The following is a 22,492-nucleotide window of genomic DNA, read 5'->3' on the forward strand; positions in this document are numbered from 1 at the left end:
AAGAACTGCTAATGGCCCAGCTTTCAGAAATGAAGATTGGGGTGACCTACCAAGCAAAGAGCCATGGCCAGCTTAGGTGCTTGCTGAGGGCAAAAGGAATATGTCATAGGTAGTGGAAGAAGGTAGCTATAAACCAGCTATGACCATGTGACCAGATGCAGAAATGAGGACTACATGTGAGTATTTCTTTCTGTTTTGTTATATGTTTGTACTGACAGATATGCATTAAGCAAATATTTTTTAGTTTTTCCCTCTTTATACTCTTATCATCTAACATAAGATGTATTCACAGTGACTGACTTTACATCCTAGTATTTAAGTTACAAGGTATCTAGGTAAAGAACGACTATCACTAAAGGACATTGCAGCCTGTTCCAGGGAAAGCATTAGCACATTTTCAGTTGTATCATGTTAGCAGAAAGTATGACTTTCTTATTGTAAAAACATAGCTATAGATGATAGCTATGGATATCCATCCTTCTGGTTCTGTTTCTCTGGTGGAATCTGTACTTACACACGCCTCAATAAAGGTGTATATACAAACATAAAAACCTCGGCAGAGACACTGGTTATGAGTATTCAGTCCTCAGCCAAGTGGAAGTGAAAAGTAGCCAGGCACCCTTTCCTCTTTTTTGCTAAAAGGGAAAGTAGAATGTGTATGCTTCGTGTTATACAGAAGTAACAGTGAAAGTTTTTTTTTAAACATCATTGCCACTGAAGCTAGAAACTGGGAACTAAGATTTTCTTTCTGAAGTCAACTAGCAAATTTAAATGTGCACAGGCTGCAATTCGTGGGACTGAGACTGTCTGTAAATAATGTGATTGAGAGTTTAGGTACCTACTTTTCTTTCCAAGCAAAATGAACAACCAAGTGCAATACTCAAAGTTCTGCCTACTGGGAGTATTTCTTCTCATCACTGTCCTTCAGGAATGACCCAGCGAGAAGCTGTGCTGCTGCAGCTGAACATCTTGGGTAACGCCTGCATATTCTGCACAACCATCTATAAGCAGATGTGAGTTTTTCTCTTCCTCATTCAACTAATCACAGAGAATACTCCATGAGGTCACAGGTGCAGGCTGGGACACAGAAGGCAGGGTCCCAGTGCCTCCAAGGCCTACTCAGGCCTGTCTCATATTTACCTTTTCTATCTGATGATGGAGTGCTGTTGTGCACACCCCACCTTAGGATTTGGTGGGTCAGACAGCAGTAGAAGGGCTGCTGGTGCTGGCAAAGACTAAGCAAAATTTAGGATGTAATGCCCCCACCATCCTTGGGATCTTTTCATATGTCCCCATCCTGATTTTGAAGAGCCCATTATTTCCTAATCAATGCCTTCACTCTAACAGAAGACACCCTATGGCCAGGCATTGTGGCTCACACTTATAATCCCAGCACTTTGGGAGGCCAAGGAGGGTGGATCGCTTGACCTCAGGAGTTCAAGACCAGCCTAGGCAACATGGTGAAACCATGTTTCTACAAAAATACAAGAAAACTAGCTGGGCGTGGTGGCACACATCTGTCATCCCAGCTACTAGGGAGTACAGGTACTCAGGAGGCTGAGGTGGGCGGATCGCTTGAGCCCAGGAGGTAGAAGCTGCAATGAGCTGTGATCTCACCACTGCACTCCAGCCCAGGTAACAAAGTCAGACCTTGTCTAAAATAAAATAAAATCAGAAGACACCCTGCAAGGTTGTGAATTCTATTTGCATTGTAAGCCAGCCACTTGCAGGATAAGACTCGGGATTTCATTTTCAGAAATTCCAGCCCTGCATCTACAGAGACAGGGTTTCTTTAAGGTCAGACCATAGAAGCTTTTGGATAATGTCTGTGGTGCTGAGCTGGCAATTTGAAGCCCTGAGCTCATCCTTTTCTTTCCCGACTCTCTCTAACACAGTGAGGAACAACCACACAATCTCACTATACACCCTATTTTGACTAAAATGCCCCAAAGGCATCAAATACATGATCACTAGAACCTTACCTTTAATAAGTATTTGATCAGGAACATCCAGTGGCAGTATTTTGCCACCTCATTCTATGTCCTCTTTAACAACGGAAATAGAGTCCTTACTGGCCTTCAATTGAATCGTATGAGAGAATCAATTCAGATAATTCATCCTTAAGCTTTTGTTCTTTTAGAATCACTTCCATTACCCAATGCATACGAGTCAGGCTTTCACTGGAGAAACAGAACCAGTCGGATATCCAGTAGGATACAGGAGTTAGGTAGGAAGATAGATGATTGTTGGATGATAGATACATAGATGATGGATGGATGGATGGATGGATGGGTGGATGGAGAGAGAGAGAGAGAATAGATAGCTAGAGGATAATAAATACTAGATAGAGATGTATTGCAAGAAATTGCCTTATGCAGCTCTAAGGACTGGTTAGGCAAATCCAAACTCTGCAGGGCGGCCTTCGGGAAGAGCAGGCTGGAGCTCTCAAGTAAGAGCTAACTGCAATCCACAGGCAGAATTTCTTCTTCAGGAAAACCAGTTCTGCATTCGTACCTTTCAACTGTTTGTGTCAGGCCACCCAGAGTATTAGGAATAATCTCCTTTACATAAAGTAAACTAATCGAAGATGCTAATCACATCTACAACACCTAGAGTCACGTTTGATTAAATAGCTGTGGAATATAGCCCAGCCTAGATGGCACATAAAACTGGCCATCACAAGGTATAATTAAAGTACAATCAGCTGCGCATATTTAAAGTGTACCCTCTGATTCATTTAAACACATGTGGAAACCCACGAAATTATCACCAAAATCAAGACACCACATTTTTCATCACCCCCAACAGTTTCTTTGCTCCCCTTTGTAATCCATCTTTCCCTCCTCTCAACCCCCCGGCAACCAGTGATCTGTTTCAATCACTATAAATTAGCTGGCATTTTCTAGAACTTTACATAAATGGAATCAAGGCAGGTGCAACGGCATATGCCTATAGTCCCAGCTACTTTAGTAGCTAAAGCAGGAGGCTCTCTTGGGCTCAAGAATTTGAATCTAGCCTGGAAAACATAGTGGGACTCACCTCTAAAAATTAAAAACGTGAAACAATGGAATCAAACCTTATGTACTCTTTCTTGCTTCTTGCTTTCAGCATCATTATTTGGAGGTCCATCCATGTTGAAGGGGATGACTAATCTGTTTCTTTTTCATGCTGACAGTATTTCACTGTATGGCTATTTCACAGTTGATTTATCGCTTCACCTACTGATGGATACTTGCGCTGCTTTAAGTTTTGCTTGATTACAAGTAAAGCTGCTATGGTCTTTTGTGAATAAATTTTTGGACGGACATTGCTTTTGGTTTTCTCTAGTAAATACCTAGAAGCGATGACTCATAGGTAAACAAACATGTGGGTGTTTGCTTAACATTTAAAGAAACTGCCAGCCAAGTGCAGGGGCTCCACGCCTGTAACCCCATCACTTTGGGAAGCCAAGGTGGGCAGATCACTTGAGCTCAGGAGTTGGAGACGAGCCTGGGCAAGATGGCGAAACCCCATCTCTACAAGAAAAAAAAATCGCCAAGATTTAAGCTATTCTACCTGTGGCTTTAAGTACATAAAGTATATTCTTAGAGTCTCTGTTTCTAGAACTATTTTCAAATTTCCTCTTAAAACTTCATGTTACCAATTTCAACTTGCCATCTTAATAACGAATGCAATCAATTGCTAAGTTATAATCTTAAGATCGTCAAATTTCCTTTAAGGAAAGAGCAATTTGAAGCAGTATTGCACTTCTCCATACCTAATGCTTTAGTACTGTTTACTAACAGGTCAGGTAAACAAGGAAAAGCTGCAGTCTGGTAAAGACCACATAATTCAATCACCCAATCTAAGTACTATCAGCCAAAGAGCTGAGATTAGAGCCCTGATTCTGGCATTTAAAACTTTTTCTGCTCAGCCTATAAATACAGTAAGTGACTCAGCATACTCAGTTTATTTGTTACAAAATCTTAAAACAGCTCTAATTAAGTTTCATCTTGAGCCTGCAGCTCACTGCGTTGGCTTATGGCAATGAGCAAGCCACTTACAAGTGATACCATCACTGCTTGACCAAGACAGACAGAAACAGAAAAAATTAAAAAGAGATAGTATAATAAGAAAAACAGAAAAGCCGAGAGGAAGAAAAAAAGAGGTAAGGAAGGTTGTAAAACTAAGTCAGAAAAGAGTTAAGCTAAAGTTGTGAAAAATGTTATAGAAGGGAATTTATGCAAGTAAGTTTATAAGTTTTGTTTTGAAGGTCTAAACAAGTGTTAAAATGTTAATTGTAAAAGAATTCTGTGTGTAAACATATTGGTTAAAAGTTAAAAAGTATCTAGTTTTTCTGTGAACTAAACATTAAAATAAAGCACAACAGGTTTTTCTTAAAGCACTAACCTGCTCTTTATTACAAAGGTTATTATAAGTCTCTAAGCACAGGCATAACCACTAGAATTTCCAGTGTACCACCACCAGCAAAGAGACTGCATCCTCATCAAAGGATGGAAAGAAGAAAAAATCTCAAGCCAGCCTAAGAAAGACCCTGCAGGATGATGCAGCTTCCTCAGACCACATAAGCCCTGGCCATCACCTGGAGAATGCTGAAGAAGACAACACAGAAGGCTAAGCAAATCCTGCCTAGGAATTGTTTCTTTTTTATTCTTTCACTTTACCTGCAACCTGTACCTTCTATACTCTATCAAGCCCATCTTCTAAGATACTTTTTTCTGCCCTGTAAATTAAACTAACACCCCTTCACACCTTCTAACTGCCCATCTGCTTAATTAAAGAGAAATTAACATACCCCCAGGGAAGTTCCTCATTAATGGCATACAGTAAACTAAGAGGCCAAGTAACACTAAAAGTCAAACAAAAATTCCTAGTTACACTTACAGCCTACATAGTCTCAGCCACAGTCATCCCGGCAACTGCCAGCATTGCAGTGCCACCTCTTACTAAGTCAATACAAACAGCTGCTTTTGTAAATAATCTGGCCAAACATGATGGAAAGGTGTACAAAATCATCTTTCCTGGTTAAACTCCCATTCCTCGGAGTTGCACTTTGATTGGAAAGAAACTGTTGCTAATTGTACTCATAATCGTCTTACGTTATTTGTTAATCCTAGGATGCAAAGCTGGAATAAAAGCAAGGACCACCTCGTCTAACAGAGCCATGGCTGAACCCATCAGTGGCCGACAGACAAAAAAGCCTAATTTTAATAACAAAAGAAGGGGGAGATTTTGGAATTAACTTGGAGTGGCTGGCAAAACATTAGAGAAATATTAGGAAAACCTTTTGGAAGGCCAAAAGGTTTTATTGGGGCAGGCTGAGGGCAACTGGCTCATTTACATTAGCATAGGAAAGAGACAGACAGTAAGAGGCTTTCCCAGTTTAAGCCTGTTTATCCCACATCCCTTTGTCTCTACTCTGTTTATTCATGTAAATTTTGTGTTGGATGGTCCTCTCAGGGAGAGATCAAAGGAGAATTACCTGTTAATAGTGTTTACTCTGAGCCCAGAACCTAAAGCTTTTATCATTGGTAAAGCCACTCTTTTAACCATGTGAATCATCCAAAAGTGTGTTAACTTAGAACCTCTTGTAAAATCCTTACCAAATAAATGTGTGGATGGAGAGGGGATCCTGGTCGATTGGCTGCAGTCACCTTCTGAAAGTAGCGAACAACCATCCCTAGCCCACTTGAATCACTGTAATGGTGTGAGAGTGCATTCATTCAACCGCCATTGAGTCAGGGTCTGCAGGCCAGGCCTCCACAGGTGGTGTAAACGCCTCAGTGGGGAATCTGGTCATTGATCTTTCTGGCTGCTTCAGGCTGAGGAGAGGCTTCATGAGTAGCGCCATACCATGAGTGACCCTGTGGCCATCCAGGAATCAAAGGTTAATCTAATATAGAGTTTCCATCTGAAGCACAATCTTTCTCTCTCCAGATCCTCAGTTTCACAAAAGACAAATCATAGCAGGACCAATTTACCAGCAAAATAAGCGTCAGTCCCTTCTAATTGGCCTGATTACCCACACAAAGTGCAACAGAGAGTCATGGTCCACATAGGCTCTCCTAAATTGGCTTTGCTGGAACCTCTCACAAGGCGATTTCAGTCAAAGTCCTGAGAAAATAACCAATTCCTCTAACTGTGTCCCATTATAAGAGAAAACAGCTTCTTATTGAACTTATGCAAATAAACACATTGCCAGGAATCAGGAATATTCACAAATAATTTACAAATTCTGGAGAAATTAGGCAGAGAGAAAAATATGCTTCAAATTCTGTTTACAAAACTATACTCTGCTCAATGTACTTAAAGCATATTTAAAGGCTATAAATGACTCAAAAGAAAAAAAATTCTCCAGACTCTGAAAAACAAACAAAAAATAATCAGCAATATTTCAAGCAAAAAAAGCCATAAAAATTATTTTAGTCCTCCATTAGTTTGATCCATGCAGTCAAATCCTGCTCTGCTTCACAATGGGCTAGCCATCTTTAGGAACACATCAGCCTTTCAATTACTGTCCTACAAATTTTCTCTCTAATCCAGTGGCACAATCTCCAGAGTTATAAGAAATTTGCATTCAAGAGTTCTTTTCATGAACGCTTTCAAAGAATCAACCCTAGACTGTAGCTGATTATATGTCACTTTTTGAGAAGCATCAAAACAAAATAACAATTATGGATGACAAAAATCTTAGGACAGCCATAGTCAAAGACACAGTTGACAAGGCAATTTGGTTATTTCTGTGGCATACAGCAATTTAACATAATAATCATAATTATTACTGACAACATATATTAAGACACATCAGAATTTCAGGAATATCATATAATCCTGGAACACACATTAACAACATATCTAACTATAACCCAAAGAAAGTTAAATACCACTTCACATTTGACAATGCTTGCTGTATAATTCTAGCATAAAAAATTAGCCTAATAAGCCTAACAGATCTCTCTTGGACTTCAGGGAATTTAATATCCAAAAAAGTTAGTTTGAGATCAAAAAGACTGATTTTAGAACTTGAAATTTTGCTATTGGAAAGTCTATCAAATATCAAAGGCTTACAACACTTAATATCACAAAATAGGATTACAAATTACTATAAAATAGTCATTTACTTAGCCAAAATTATAATATGAAATGTTTACCCTTTTATAAAGAGAAGTCAGCTTCCTAAACCATAAGACCTAATAAAGACAGCATAAGGCCAAATAAACCTGTCTCCCTTCCTTTTTTTTTTTCCTGTGGTTTTACTCAAAAGGTAAACAAAAATCTCTTATTATCTCTTATATGAAAATTTTGTTCAAAAGAGAAAACCATATATTACCTTCATATGGTGTATTACTAATGTTAAAGCAAATTTTAATAAAACCTTAGAAACAAATCTAATTTTAATCAGTTTGACCATAAGGTAAGATTTCTATAAACTTTTTATAACCTTTTATAATTTTCTGTTAGAAAGCAGATTAATGCTCCTAGAAAACCCTGTTATTTTGACACACTGGCCCAGACACTGCCCTTAAATAAAGTGTGCTTTTGATATTATTTAACTTACAGAAAAATTCTATACTAATCTTATCCCTCAAAATTCAGCCTTATAATATCATGCACCCACCTCTTCTACAATAGTCCCTGGGCCTAGAGGGTTATAATAGTTTTAACTTCTGGCCCTCTGTCTCACAAAAACAGTTCATTTTCATTGTCACCTTCTCCCAGGTCTGAAAACAAGGCTTCAAATGGTGTTTATGCTCAAGATTTAGCAGAGGTCAGTGCCTTTTTCAGACTCAGGAGTCAAAGGCCTATAACAACAGCACAAGGGTTAATTAATAGAATATTTATACTACAGAAAGTCCTATCATTCTAACATATCATAAATTAAAACACTGTGACTCAGTATCTAGGAGTCACCACCTGCAGTACTGCAAACCACTGGATTAAAGTAGTCAGGTTTACACCTTGCATGTGTCTATTTGCTAGCATTCTAACGACAGAGCTATGACTAAAAGCATTTTTTAAATGTGATAGGTCCTATGCCAAACTTATTAAAGCAATACAATTAACTTTACTCTCCATCATTAAAGAAATGGTAAAGGCAAATATCAGTTTTGGAAATTCAGTATGAGAATAAATATCTCCTTTCACTTAATACCATACAACAAAACAAGGACAAAGTAAAAAGAAGCACACAGTAATTTCTATTCAGCTGTTTAAAAGAGCATCATCACACATTTCCAAGATTGGTTTCTACATACAGTTCTGACAGCTCATTAGGTAATATCCCTCACCAAAATCTTCAAACCAGTGAAACACTTGCACATATTTTGTTTTCAAGTACACACAGGAGAATCCATCATTGATAACTGGCTTTGGATCAAAGATCACTAGAAAGTCTCACTTTTTTTTATACTACTTAATCCAAGTAAATATCACTTAATTTTAAATAATTTAAGAAAAATTCCAATCAATATAATTTCCTTAAGGACAAGGTCAGTCTTTCCTTAGTATTAGAAGTTTATAGCCATAAAATATATTTCCCTCATTACAGGAAAAGATTAAAACCAACTCAAATTGTTGCTTGAATTGAATTACCTTGGAAAACATTCTCACCTCCTTTTTCCAGTAAAATAAATAGTATACTATTTCTACTTAGAAGTTGTAAGAATAAAAGCCAGGCATGGTGGCTCATGCCTATAATCCCAGCACTTTGGAGGCCAAGGCAGGTAAATTACGAGGTCAAGAGATTAAGACCATCCTGGCCAACATGGTGAAACCCCGTATCTACTAAAAATACAAAAATAATCTGGGCATGGTGGCACATGCCTGTAGTCTCAGTCAGGAGGCTAAGGCAGGAGAATTGCTTGAGCCAGGGAGTCGGAGGTTGCAGTGAGCCAAGATCATGTCACCAAACTCCAAACTGGTGACAGAGCAAGACTCCATCTCAAAAAAATAAAGAATAAGTCTTTTTTTTTTTTTTTTTTTTTTTTTTTGCCAGGATCCTTAAAGCTCTCGTAGCTCTCAAGATCATCAGGGGTAAGCAAAAGCAATCAAATTTTAAATGGCTGGTGTTTATCGATTTTTGGAGGCTTGACAAAGGAAGCCTAGGAATTCTAGATAAATAGAACAAATGATGACTCATTAGAAATGCATAGGAAACAAAATGACTATTCATAGAACCAAATAAAAGCCTTCAATTACAAACTAAAAAACATCAGAGTTTTATAGAGATGTACGCATAAGTAAGACCCAAAACAGAACAAACAACAAATAAATGAAAATTAAAAGCAAAAATAAACAGGAAACCAACCCCAAATTTTTCTCCTACTCAGTTTACTTTGGAGGCTAAATTGTTACCTAGAGGTCAATAAAACAGACACACAACAGATATTTTGTTCCTGGTGCACAAATTAATGTCTTTATGTCCACCAATACCACTACACATTTTGTGAAATTAAGAAATCCACTTAGGTACATGGCCTGTAAGTACTTTAGTACAGTACTATCTATGCAAAATAGCAAATATACTGTGAAGCAATGCAAGCATGTATGTGAAATTTGGCTCCATGCTAAATCTGGCTTCATGGTTAACTGTATTAAAAAAGAATTGCCAAGCTGCCAAAATGTTTATTTATAATATTTATTTTATTTTTATCAAAACCAAGAGCTTTAACTATGAGCAATGTTAATCAAATTTTTCCAATTTTCTATCAGTTTTTAAGGAATATTTTACACTTTCTATTTTCTCTGTATGTGCATGAAGATAGAAACACAAAGAACCAGTAAAAAGCCACATGTGACCTACACAGACCAGCTATGACATGCTTGGATTTTCGATTTTGTCCTGAATTTTCTTTTCTTTTTTAAATAACCAGTCATTTTATTTTAGTACAGAAATTCACCATACAAGATTCTTTCTCATACAATATTTTTCTCTTTTCTTTATAACCTTCCTTACCAAAAATACAATGACACGTTCAGAACTTTCCTCACATCTCTCTCCCCCACTTACTGGTTCCTTTCTGCCTTGTTTCATAAATAACATTTTCAAGTCCATAGTTTGAATTAACTTTTTTTTTTTTTTTTTTTTGAGACGGAGTTTCGCTCTTGTTATCCAGGCTGGAGTGCAATGGCGCGATCTCGGCTCACCGCAACCTCCGCCTCCTGGGTTCAGGCAGTTCTCCTGCCTCAGCCTCCTGAGTAGCTGGGATTACAGGCACGCGCCACCATGCCCAGATAATTTTTTGTATTTTTAGTAGAGGCGGGGTTTCACCTTGTTGACCAGGATGGTCTCGATCTCTTGACCTCGTGATCCACCCGCCTCGGCCTCCCAAAGTGCTGGGATTACAGGCGTGAGCCACCGCGCCCGGCTGAATTAACTTTTAAATAACTTCTGAATTAGGCAAAATTATTCTTTTTCTTACTAAGGACTCATCGTTTTAAGTACATTTTATATACAGAATTAATATAATTCTTATACTTAGTAACTCTAAATTTTAGTGAAATACTAGGAAGCAAGAAACCCTGAACTGCCTACCAGATATTAGTATTTTATAGGCGAGAACAATTCTATAATTTTTAGAAATATATTTCCCCATACTGTAACCCTTCCTTAATTGGAAATGACTCAGGCATCCAATAAACATCAAAAATAACTTCTAAGATTTTAAGTTACACAAAAAGTTCACCTATAGCATTTAGTTATTCACATTTTTTATTTATTTTTAGCAGTTTATCTAGATTATTTATGCATTATTTATTTCCTTGTTAACCATTTTATAACCTGTGAATATCAGGTTCACCTAAATAGGAACCTTAACGTTAACTACAAGGGCATTTTCACCAATAACTCAGAAGATTCAGCTGTTTACATTAAACCAAAAATATTAAATTAGTCTTACTTATTAAAAAAATTCCCACAAAGATCATTTTGTTTTGCCTAGGTTTATAGCTTTATAACCTGTGCCAAACCCTGATACCTCAAAATATCTAGCAGAGACAAACATCAAGCCCAAACAAAAATATATGCTGACAATCCTATCTTTTATTTTATGAATAATTTTAAAGACAGCTTGTTTATTAAATGTTTATTTAAGTCTTGTGAACTTGAGAAATACTTTAGACTTAATTTATGATCTTTTGTTTACAAGCCAATTTGGTAGACAAAAAGACACAACATAATAAATGTATGTACATAAACACATCTAGACATGTACATGCACTCATACAAAGTCACTGGTTTACGTGGTCACACTGTATTTGCCCCTATAGGTAATCCAGCATAAGAGTGTGAACCAAAATTTTGGGTAAAGCAGTTTCCATGACAGTTTGATTTTTAAAAGCCAAGCCTCCCCAAACTCCAAGGAACACTGGGGCCGAATGGCACCACAGAAAACCACCTGATACATATTAACCAGGCCCAACCAGCTTAGACCAGCAACATAAAAGCCTAGATACAGGAAACTCCATCTCACTTTCTCATTCAACAGCAAGCTCCAGATTCCAAACAATACTGGGGCCAAGCAGTATTACAAAAGAATATCCGTTTATGGAATTCCAATTTCCCATGATAATCACCAAAACACAATCCAACTGCTGTAGCAATTAACAAGCCCAAGAGTGTTCAAACTGAAACAGCCAGGGTGCTTCCTCTCTTTGCTGATCGGTCTTAATCAACCTGCAAACAAACTCCTTAGGAATTTCCCAAATTGAGAGGGGCACAGCCTGCTGTCTGGTACCCACAAAAGACACTCACTTGCCTGGACACACAAACAGTTTCAAGCAAGCCCCCAACAGTGTCCACAGTGAAACAGGGTGCTTCCCTCTCTCAGTTGGGTTTGTTCAACCTGCAAATGGAAATTCTTTTAAAAATATCCCAAATTGAGGGAGGCATCTCCTGCTGTCTGGGCCCACAAACGACACTCAACTATCCAGATGCAGATGTCAAATTTCAAAAACTGTTCTTCAGAGGCAACCAGGAATACAGTTAAGGCCAGCTGCGGTGTGGCAAGAGACAGACTGAAACTTACCTCCAGGCAAAACTGAGCCGGTCAGCTGCTTAGGAGGGCTTTTGAGACTCCTGGCCCACAGCAGTTGAGCCATAAGCAATTGTGGCAACATTTTCCTGGTTAGGGAACCAAAATCTGTTACTGAAACACTAGGTCCTGTTGCTCGTAGCACAGAAAACCACTGACTAAGACAATTATTGCCAAGGAAGAAGGCTTTAATCATGTGCTACAGCTGAGGAGACAGGAGCTTAGTCTCAAATCCATCTCCCTGACTGACTAAAAGGAGGTGTTCACATAGCAAGGAAGAAATGTAACAATGTGTAAGAAAACAGGAACTAGGGAGAGGCAAGGAAGCAATCATGATGAATGAGGGGCCTGGCAGCTCATTATACAGATGTGGTGATATGGTGAGTTTCTGGTGGTTGTTACTTTTCTTGAGAGGCCTCAAGGTCTTTCCTGAGGAAGAAACTCACATAAAACAAATATAAGTTTCAAACTTTAAAACCAGGAGCTTTTTTTTTTTTTTTGAGATGGAGCCTCACTCTGTCGCCCAGGCTGGAGTGCATTGGTGCGATCTCCACTCACTGCAACCTCCACCTTCTGGGTTCAAGCAATTCTCCTGCCTCAGCCTCCTGAGTAGCTGGGACTACAGCTGTGCACCACCATACCCGGCGCCTGGCTAATTTTTGCATTTTTAGTAGAGACAGCGTTTCACCGTGTTGGCCAGACTGGTCTCGAACTCCTGACATCAGGTGATCTGCCCGCATTAGCCTCCCAAAACGCTGGGATTGCAGGCATAAGCCACCACGCCCGGCCTAAAACCAGAAAAAGAAAAAAAAAAGCTCTCTATGGGGCTATTGAGTTAGTTTCATTATGAGAAATTAGTTAGTGGGTACCATGTGCTGAGTCTGTCCCGCAGACTCTGGCTGAGCAACAGATGAAAGGAGTACGCAGATACAGGTATTTTGCCTTGTGAGTGCAGCTAGGGGACCACATGGCTTAGCACCACCACTGACCAGAAAGTGGCTGATAAGCTGGAGAACCTTGTATTTATTTTAGTACAGATTTAATGACAAAGGCCTGGCGCAAACATCCTTTGTCAGTAATTAACATTGTCAACCCCCTGAGTAGGGGGTAGTCCTGAGCAGGGATGATCAAAGGTTGGTTTCTGGAAAAACAGGTAAATAAACTTAGCTAGGTAAATTCTTTTGCACTCCCTTGTTATCTGCCCTTCACCATTTGCCTCAGGGTAAGAACAGCCTCCTTCAGCTCATTCTTCCCCACAGCTTTGCAAAACCTCCCAGCCTTTCTTGCGTCTTTCCTGTAATTTTTCCCACAACCCTGACCAATATCCTACGACCATGTGCATTATCATTATTCAGGTGGTATATATATCATAAAAGCCCTGACTTCACCATTATCCAATATATGCATGTAGCAAAATTGTATTTGACCTCTACATTTATATAATTTTTTAAAGAAAACCTAAAACTAACATTCTTAGGGGTGAGAAACTGGATGCTTTTCCCCTAAGAATAGGAGCACATCAAGGATGTCCCCTGTCACCATTCCTATTCAACATTGTACCAAACATCCAATTATTGCAATAAGACAAGAAAAAGGAAATAAAAGGTATAAAGATTGGGAAGACATAAAAATATCTTTGTTTACATATGACATGATTCTCACAGTATAAAATCTCAAAGAATGCACAAAAAACTCCTGAAACTTATATAGCAAGCCTGCAGAAGGGAAGGCTAATATGCAAAAGACCTTTGCTCTTCTAAATACCAGCAATGGCTAGGCACGGTGGCTCATGCCTGTAAGCCCAGCACTTTGGAAGGCCGAGGCGGGTGGATCACCTGAGGTCAGGAGTTTGAGACCATCCTGACCAACATAGTGAAACCCTGTTTCTAGCCACGCATGGTGGCAGGCACCTGTAATCCCAGCTACTTGGGAGGCTAAGGCAGGAGAATCACTTGAACCCAGGAGGCAGAGGTTGCAGTGAGCCAAGATCATGCCACTGCACTCCAGCCTGGGTGACAGAGTGAGACTCCATCCCCCCCACACAAAAAAAATACCAGCAATGAACAGTAGAAACTTGAAATTGAAAACAAGACCTTTTACGTCAGCACCAAAAATTTTAAATGCCTAGGCATTAGTTTAATAAAATATATGCAGAATTTATATAAGGAAAACTATAAAACTTTGTAAAAGAAATCAAATAAGGCCTAAATAAATGGGGTAATATTCCATGTTTAAGGATAAGAAGACTCAATATTGTCAAGATGCCAATTCTTAACTTGATCTATAGATATAATGCAATCCCAATCAAAATCAGCAATTTATTTTGTGAATACCAACAAACTGATTCTAAAGCTAATTTGGAAAGACAAAAGACCTAGACCAACCAACAAAAAACTGAACAAGAAGAACAAAGTCAGGGGCTTACCACCACCAAACTTTAAGACTTTTTTTTTTTTTTTTGAGACAGAGTCTGTCTGTCGTCCAGGCTGGAGTGCAGTGGTGTGATCTAGACTCATTGCAACCTCTGTCTCCCAGGTTCAAAGAGTTCTCCGGCCTCAGCCTCCTGAGTAGCAGGGATTACAGGCATGCACCACCACGCCCAGCTAATTTTTGTATTTTTAGTAGAGACTGAGTTTCACCATGTTGGTCAAGTTGGTCTTGAACTCCTGATCTAGTGATCCACCCACCTCGGCCTCCCAAAGTGCTGGGATTACAGGTGTGGGCCGCCATGCCCAGCCGCTTTAAGACTTTATATAAAGTTACAGTAATTAAGATAGTGTGACACTGGTGAAAGAATACGCTAATTAACTGGCAGAACATAACAGAGAGCCCAGAAATAGACTTGCACTAATACAGTCAACTGATTTTTGTCGAAGGGGTATAGGTAATTAAATTGATAAAGGATATTTTCAACAGTGGTGCTAGACCCATTATACATCTCCATGCAAAATAGGAATCTACACAGAGATCTTACACCTTTGACAAAAAACTCAAAATGCATCCTTAATCTAGATGCAAAATGCAAATGTACAAAACTTCTAGCAAGTAACATAGGAGAAAATCTAGATGACCTTGGATTTTTTGATGAGTTTTTATTATTTCTGTTTTTCATTAATTTTTGTCTTCTTTTTCTGATACCTAGGTAGGATCCAAAATTGATGAGTTTTTAGATACAATAATGTGAAAGAAAAAAATTAATAAATTTGACTTTATTACAATTTAAAACTTTTGCACTGAAAAAAAACAAAAACAAACAAACAAACAAACATAAAACCTCATTAAAAGAATGAACAAACAAGCCACATACTGGTAGAAAATATTTGAAAAAAAAAATTGGATATAGGACTTACATTCAAAATAGACAACTCTTGAAGCTCAATGGTAAGAAAATAACCCAATTTAGAAAATGGACAAAAGATCTGCCGAGACCAGCTCAGTCGTGCAGACCCCAACCTAGGCAGTGCTAAAGGAATTAAGAAACAGATACAAAGACAGAGTGCAAAAGTGGGATCAGAGTGGGAGGCTGGGGGGCTGACAGCATTTCCCAGCTGAGAGCCCAGAGCAGACTCTGACCCACGTATTTATTCTTTGTGAACAAGTGATTACTTTTAATAAGGAGGTGCTCAGTGTTTCTTCATAGAGTTAAGATAGCCTAAACAGGCGGAGAGTGCCTGTTCACTGCTAAAACAGAAATAAGCTAGAAAGCACTCTTTGTAAGGAAGCAATGGGGACAAGGTCATATATTCTGTGTTTTGGGAGCTGGTTTAACTAGTGCATGACTAGTACACATTGCTTACTATTCTAGCAGTTTTCTGCCTGGGGATGGCTCAGTGTTTCTTGCCATCACCTCTCAGCAAATAACATATACTCCATCACACACGTCAAGACCTCCTCCCAACAACAAACACTTTACCACAGATGATAGGCAGATGACAAACAAGCATATGAAAAGATGCTCAACATCATATGTCATTAGAGAATTACAAATTAAAATGGCAATGAAATATCCCTACACACATATTAGAATTGGTGATTTTTTTTTCTTTTTTGCATTTTAGGTTTTGGGGTACATGTGAAGAACATGCAAGATTGTTGCATAGGTACACACGTGGCAGTGTGATTTGCTGCCTTCCTCCCCTTCACCTATATCTGGCATCTCTCCCCATGCTCTCTCTCCCCCAACTCCCCACCCCCCGCTGTCCCTCCCCTTTTCCCCCCAACAGACCCTAGTGTGTAGTGCTCCCCTCCCTGTGTCCATGTGTTCTCATTGTTCAACACCCACCTAAGAGTGAGAACATGCGGTGTTTGATTTTCTGTTCTTGTGTCAGTTTGCTGAGAATGATGGTTTCCAGGTTCATCCACGTCCCTACAAAGGACACAAACTCATCATTTTTTGATGGCTGCATAATATTCCATGGTGTATTTGTGCCACATTTTTCCTGTCCAGTCTATCATTGATGGGCATTTGGGTTGGTTCCAGGTCTTTGCTATTGTAAACAGTGCTGCAATGAACATTCATGTGCATGTGTCCTTATAGTAGAACAATTTATAATCCTTTGGATATATACCTAGTAATGGGATTGCTGGGTCAAATTGAATTTCTATTTCTAGGTCCTTGAGGAATTGACACACTATCTTCCACAACGGTTGAACTAATTTACACTCCCACCAACAGTGTAAAAGTGTTCCTATTTCTACACATCCTCTCCAGCATCTGTTGTCTCCAGATTTTTTAACAATCGCCTTTCTGACTGGCACGAGATGGTATCTCAAAGTAGTTTTGATTTTCATTTCTCTAAGATCAAGTAGGATTCATCCCCGGGATGCAAGGCTGGTTCAACATACGCAGTCTATAAACATAATTCACCACATAAACAGAACCAAAGACAAAAACCACATGATGATCTCAATTGATGCAGAGAAGGCCTTTGACAAAATTCAACAGCACTTTATGCTAAAAACCCTCAATAAACTAGGGATTGACGGAACGTATCTCAAAATAATAAAAGCTATTTATGACAAACCAACAGCCAATGTCATTTTGACTGGGCAAAAACTGGAAGCATTCCCTTTGAAATCTGGTACTAGACAAGGATGCCCTCTCTCACCACTCCTATTCAATATAGTACTGGAAGTTCTAGCCAGAGCAATCAGGCAAGAAAAAGAAATAAAGGGTATTCAAATAGGAAAGGAGGAAGTCAAATTGTCTCTATTTGCAGACGACATGACTGTATATCTAGAAGACCCCATCGTCTCAGCCCAAAATCTCCTGAAACTGATAAGCAACTTCAGCAAAGTCTCAGGATACAAAATCAATATGCAAAAATCACAAGCATTCCTATACACCAATAACAGACTTAAAGAGAGCCAAATCAAGAACAAACTTCCATTCACAATTGCTACAAACAGAATAAAATACCTAGGAATACAACTAACAAGGGATGTAAAGGACCTCTTCAAGAAGAACTACAAGCCACTGCTCAACGAACTAAGAGAGGACACAAACAGATGGAGAAACATTCCATGTTCATGGTTAGGAAGAATCAATATCGTGAAAAGGGCCATACTGCCCAAAGTAACTTACAGATTCAACACTATCCCCATCAAGCTACCAATGACCTTCACAGAACTGGAAAAAATCACCTTAAACTTCACATGGAACCAAAAGAGAGCCAGCATAGCCAAGTCAATTCTAAGCAAAAAGAACAAAGCAGGAGGCCTCATACTACCGGACTTCAAACTATACTACAAGGCTACAGTAATCAAAACAGCATGGTACTGGTACCAAAACAGAGATATAGACCAATGGAACAGAACAGTGGCCTCAGAGGCAACACAACATATCTACAACCATCCAATCTTTGACAAACCTGATAAAAACAAGCAATGGAGAAAGGATTCCCTGTTTAATAAATGGTGTTGGGAAAACTGGCTAGCCATGTGCAGAAAGCAGAAACTGGACCCCCTCCTGACACCTTACACTAAAATTAACTCCAGATGGATTAAAGACTTAAGCATAAGACTTAACACCATAAAAACCCTAGAAGAAAATCTAGGCAAAACCATTCAGGACATAGGCATAGGCAAGGACTTCATGACCAAAACACCAAAAGCATTGGCAACAAAAGCCAAAATAGACAAATGGGACCTAATCAAACTCCACAGCTTCTTCTGCACTGCAAAAGAAACAGTAATTAGAGTGAATCAGCAACCAACAGAATGGAAAAAAAATTTTGCAGTCTACCCATCTGACAAAGGGCTGATATCCAGAATTTACAAAGAACTAAAACAGATTTACAAGAAAAAAAAAAGCCCGTTCAAAAACGGGCAAAGGATATGAACAGACACTTTACAAAAGAAGACATACATGAGGCCAAAAAACATGTGATAGAATGGGTAAATTTTTTAGAAGCTGACATCAAATGCTAATGAGAATGTGGGTATGTAGCCATAACAACGTTCATTCATTGATGATGGAAAGGCAAAATGATCCAGCCACTTTGGAAGACAGTTTTAAAGTTTATTACAAAGCTAAACATAGTCTTATTGTTACAAGATCTTTGGGGTATCTCTTTTCTGACTGGAAACTTTTGACCAGTGGTGCCTTTGCCCAAGTTTTCCTCAGGCCCACTGGGCTCACTCTGCCCACTCAGCCTGGCAGGCTGCACTTGTTTCACACTATCAGCCTGTATCCCATGCCTCCAAGGGAGACTATGAGTCAGGCATGAAGCAGCAACGGATGTGTGAGCAAGTGTGGGGTCCAGCACTGCACAGTAAGACACACCGACTGCTGCTGTGGGGTGAGCAGCTCCAGGTGCTGGCCTGGATGCCGGCTCTCTGTGAGACTGTGGCTGAACCAGATGCACCACAAGAAGCTTCCCCAGCTGGCACAAGGGAATGCAGTGGTGCACAGAAGCTTGGAGACCCAGGAATCACAAGGCCCCAAAGAGGTAGTCACAGTCCTAGCTTGGGGAGCACCCTGGTCTGGGATCCCCAAAGGACCACAGCTTTTCTCTCCTTCTCTTTGCCCATGTGGCAAGCAAGGGGCATGTTTCAGCCCTGTTTGTGTTACAGTTCTTTTTAGCTTCACCATTTAGTGGGTCTCAAGTTCTTGTCTTGTGACTAGGAAAAATGAAGTATGCAGACAAGTGGAGGGTGAATGAGATGAAGAGGAGCTTTACTGAGCAATATGGAACAGCTCAGAGGAGAACTGCAGTGCGTAGCTCCTTTCTGCAGCCAGGGGGTCCCCTTGAGTGTTCAGCTCCTAGAAAAGAGAAGAGCCTGGAGTGAGAAGCTCCTCTCTGCCGGCAGGTCATCCCATTGCCTCTGCAGCTCTCAGCAGAGAGGAGGCCCTAGAGGGGGTAGCCTCTCTTAGGCAGGTCATCCCATCATCTCTTCATCTCTCCATCCTCTTCCCAAGTCTGGCCAAGTCCAGGATTTTTATGGGCAGCAGAGGGGAGAAAGTACGTGCTGATTGGTCCATGGGCGGCCATAGGCCAGCACAGGGAAAGGCACCAAAAGTCCCCCTCTGGTTCATGGAACTGTCAGTCCAGCCACGCAGCTTCAGGCCTTCCCCAGCTTGAAGATGGGGCTTCACCAGGGATCTGGCCCTTTCCACCCAGCAGCTTGTCTGCCTCCCACCACTACTTATGGCACCCAGGCTGTTCGTGCCAAAAGGTGCCTATAGGCCAGCCCTGAGCTGCCCTCAGTGCCCCCTCCTCAGCCTCCCTCCTATGCTCATCAGTGCCCAAAGTAAAGAGGGGGCCAAGGTGACAGGGCCTGGCATTTAAGCACTGCCCCAAGCATACACACACCCAGCTGGGTTGCAACAGCACCTGAGCTTGGCCCCAACCTTACTCTGAGACCAGAGCATAAACTGACAGCAGGGAGAAGCCAACCAGCAGAAGCAGGCACTTCCAGGCCTGCATTGGCAGGGGGCTCCTTCCCAGGCCCCTGAGAGTGCAGAGATGCCTGGATCTGCAGCCACAGTAGGCTGACTTTCAGGCTGTTCTTGGTTTGAGGGAGTTCCACCAAGGATCCACCCTGCCTGCCTGCCTGTTTGGCTGCTTCTTTCCTCCTTTCTCACTACCTGTCTCCTTCTGGCTCCCTGGCTCCCTCTAAGACTCCTCCCATTTCCTTCTGGATAAGGCAGTTGTTTCAATTTTAATAAGTGAAATATGAAACAGAGAATCACCATTTCTGCCTCAAGACGCATGTAGAGAGGTGTAGATTCAGGTGAGTTCCTTTACAAACATTTAAATCTTATGTTTTCCTCTAATTTTAATAGCCTGTATCAGGAGTTCTTAAGCTTTGCTGCACATCAGACCCACCTACAGGGCCAGTAAGTATGCAGATTCCTGAGCTACCTCTGGAAGCTCTGATTCCTTTGCAGTGGGGATTTCCCAAGAAACTGCATTCCCTTCAGAAAAGCTGATCTGGGCAGGGCACAGTGGCTTATGCCTGTAATTCCAGCACTTTGGGAGGCCAAGGCGGGAAGATTACTTGAGTCCAGGAGCTCCAGACCAGTCTGGCAGATTTCTTGAGTCCAGGAGTTCCTCACCTAACGTGGTGAGACCCCATCTCTACAAAAAATACCCAAGAAATTAGCTAGGTGTGGTAGCACATGTCTGTAGTACCAGCTACTCAGGAGGCTAAGATGAGAGGATCACTTGAGTGAGGAGGTTGAGATGTTATCATGCCACTGCATTCCAGCATGGGTGACAGGGCGAGACCCTGTCTCAAACAACAAAGAAAAATTGATCTGGGGACCATACTTTGAGTAGACCTGACATATAAATAATATCTTTCTTATGCTAAAGGAAGTAAAGAGGTTTATTTGGCTACACATCTTTATGTAATGCCTTGCTATTACTGGTGGTTGTATAATTTAGAGCTGTCTTTCTCAATCTAAATTATGTTACAGTACAGAAAGCTAAATTCACTCCCTTAGAGTTGAGGTGGGCCACGGAGGTGGGGAGGGGAGGAGACAACAGCAAAAGGGAGCCAGGCCGCTGAATGTAACTTGGAGAGGTTGAGACTTGCCATCATTTTCCTTTTTACCAAAGCCCTCCAGGTGCAGAGCATGACTGCCTCTGAAATTTTTGAGTAAATGAGTTAATAACCAGCAAAAAACTGATTTTTATAGATGCCCAATATCTCTTTTATTTCTAATTTGCTGAGAATTTGTATGTTGAGCTTTGTCAAATGCTTTTCTGCATTTATCAGAAAAGATCAGATAGATTTGTTTGTATTCTATGAATATGATGACTTAAATTGATTGATATTCGTGTATTAAAACAATCTCATATTTCTAGGATAAACTCAATTTTGTTATGTTATACTATTCTTTTGAAATGTATTGCTGAATTTGATCTTCATTAAGATTTTTTTATTTCATTAAGAATTTTTCTGTCTTGGCCAGGCGTGGTGGCTCACACCTGTAATCCCAGCACTTTGGGAGGCCGAGGTGGGTGGATGACAAGGTCAGGGGTTCGAGACCAGGCTGACCAACATGGTGAAATCCTGTCTCGATTACAAATACAAAAAAATTTGGCTGGGTGTGGTGGTGCATGCCTGTAATCCCAGCTATTCAGGAGAATCACTTCAACCTGGGAGGCAGGGGTTACAGTGAGCCAAGATTTTGAGACTGTCTGAAAAAAAAAAAAATTTTTTTTCTGTCCTTTTTTAGGAGGAATATTATTCTGTAGTTTTCTCTTATTGTAATTTGTTGGTCTAATTTTGGTATCAGGGTTATTCTGTCCTCATAAAAAGAGTTAGAAAATATTCCATCTTTTATTTGTTAGTTTCTGTAAAACCGGTGTTATTTCTTCCCTAAATGTTTAAAAATGTCGCTAGCAAAGTCCTCTAGTTCTAAAGTTTTCTTTGTGGTAAGGATTTATATAGTTAATTCTATTTCTAGAACAAACGTAGGGCTATTCACATTTGCCATATCATTCTATATCAGTTTTGATATGTTGGATTTTAAAATAAATTCATCCATTTAATTTAAGTTGTTGGATTTGTTAACATAAAATTGATCATAATATTTATTTTGTTATTCCTGTAAAGTCTATTAAGATCTGTAGCATATTCCCTCTCTTTGTTCTCAATCTAGATAAGGTTTCATCAGTTTTTTGGTGTTTGTTTCTTTGGTTGGTTTTTTCTTTCTTTTCTTTGAGACAGAGTCTCACTCTTGTTGCCCAGGCTAGAATGCAGTGACACGATCTCAGCTCACTGCAACCTCCACCTCCCGGGTTCAAGCAATTCTCCTGCCTCAGCCTACTGAGTAGCTGGGACTACAGGTGCCTGCCACCAAACCTGGCTAATTTTTGTATTTTTAGTAGAGACAGGGTTTAGCCATGTTGGCTGGGCTGGTCTTGAACTCCTGACCTCAGATGATCCACCTGCCTTGGCCTCCCAAAGTGCTGGAATTACAGGCATGAGCCACTGCACCTGGCCTT

General features: G+C 40.1%; 1 protein-coding gene across 1 annotated transcript in view; it reads left to right on the forward strand.

The window, feature by feature from the left end:
• The first annotated feature begins 20,199 nt into the window (after positions 1–20,199).
• The window catches only part of XCR1 (X-C motif chemokine receptor 1), a 6,916-nt gene continuing 4,623 nt past the window's right edge, over positions 20,200–22,492 (forward strand). Inside the window, exon 1 of the mRNA XM_032298026.1 lies at positions 20,200–20,267. The gene's annotated coding sequence lies outside the window, so the exon portion shown is untranslated. The remainder of the gene's footprint in view (positions 20,268–22,492) is intronic.

Source organism: Sapajus apella, unplaced genomic scaffold (genome assembly GCF_009761245.1).
Source record: "Sapajus apella isolate SASKATOON/1434 unplaced genomic scaffold, GSC_monkey_1.0 scaffold38, whole genome shotgun sequence".
Taxonomy (NCBI): domain Eukaryota; kingdom Metazoa; phylum Chordata; class Mammalia; order Primates; family Cebidae; genus Sapajus; species Sapajus apella.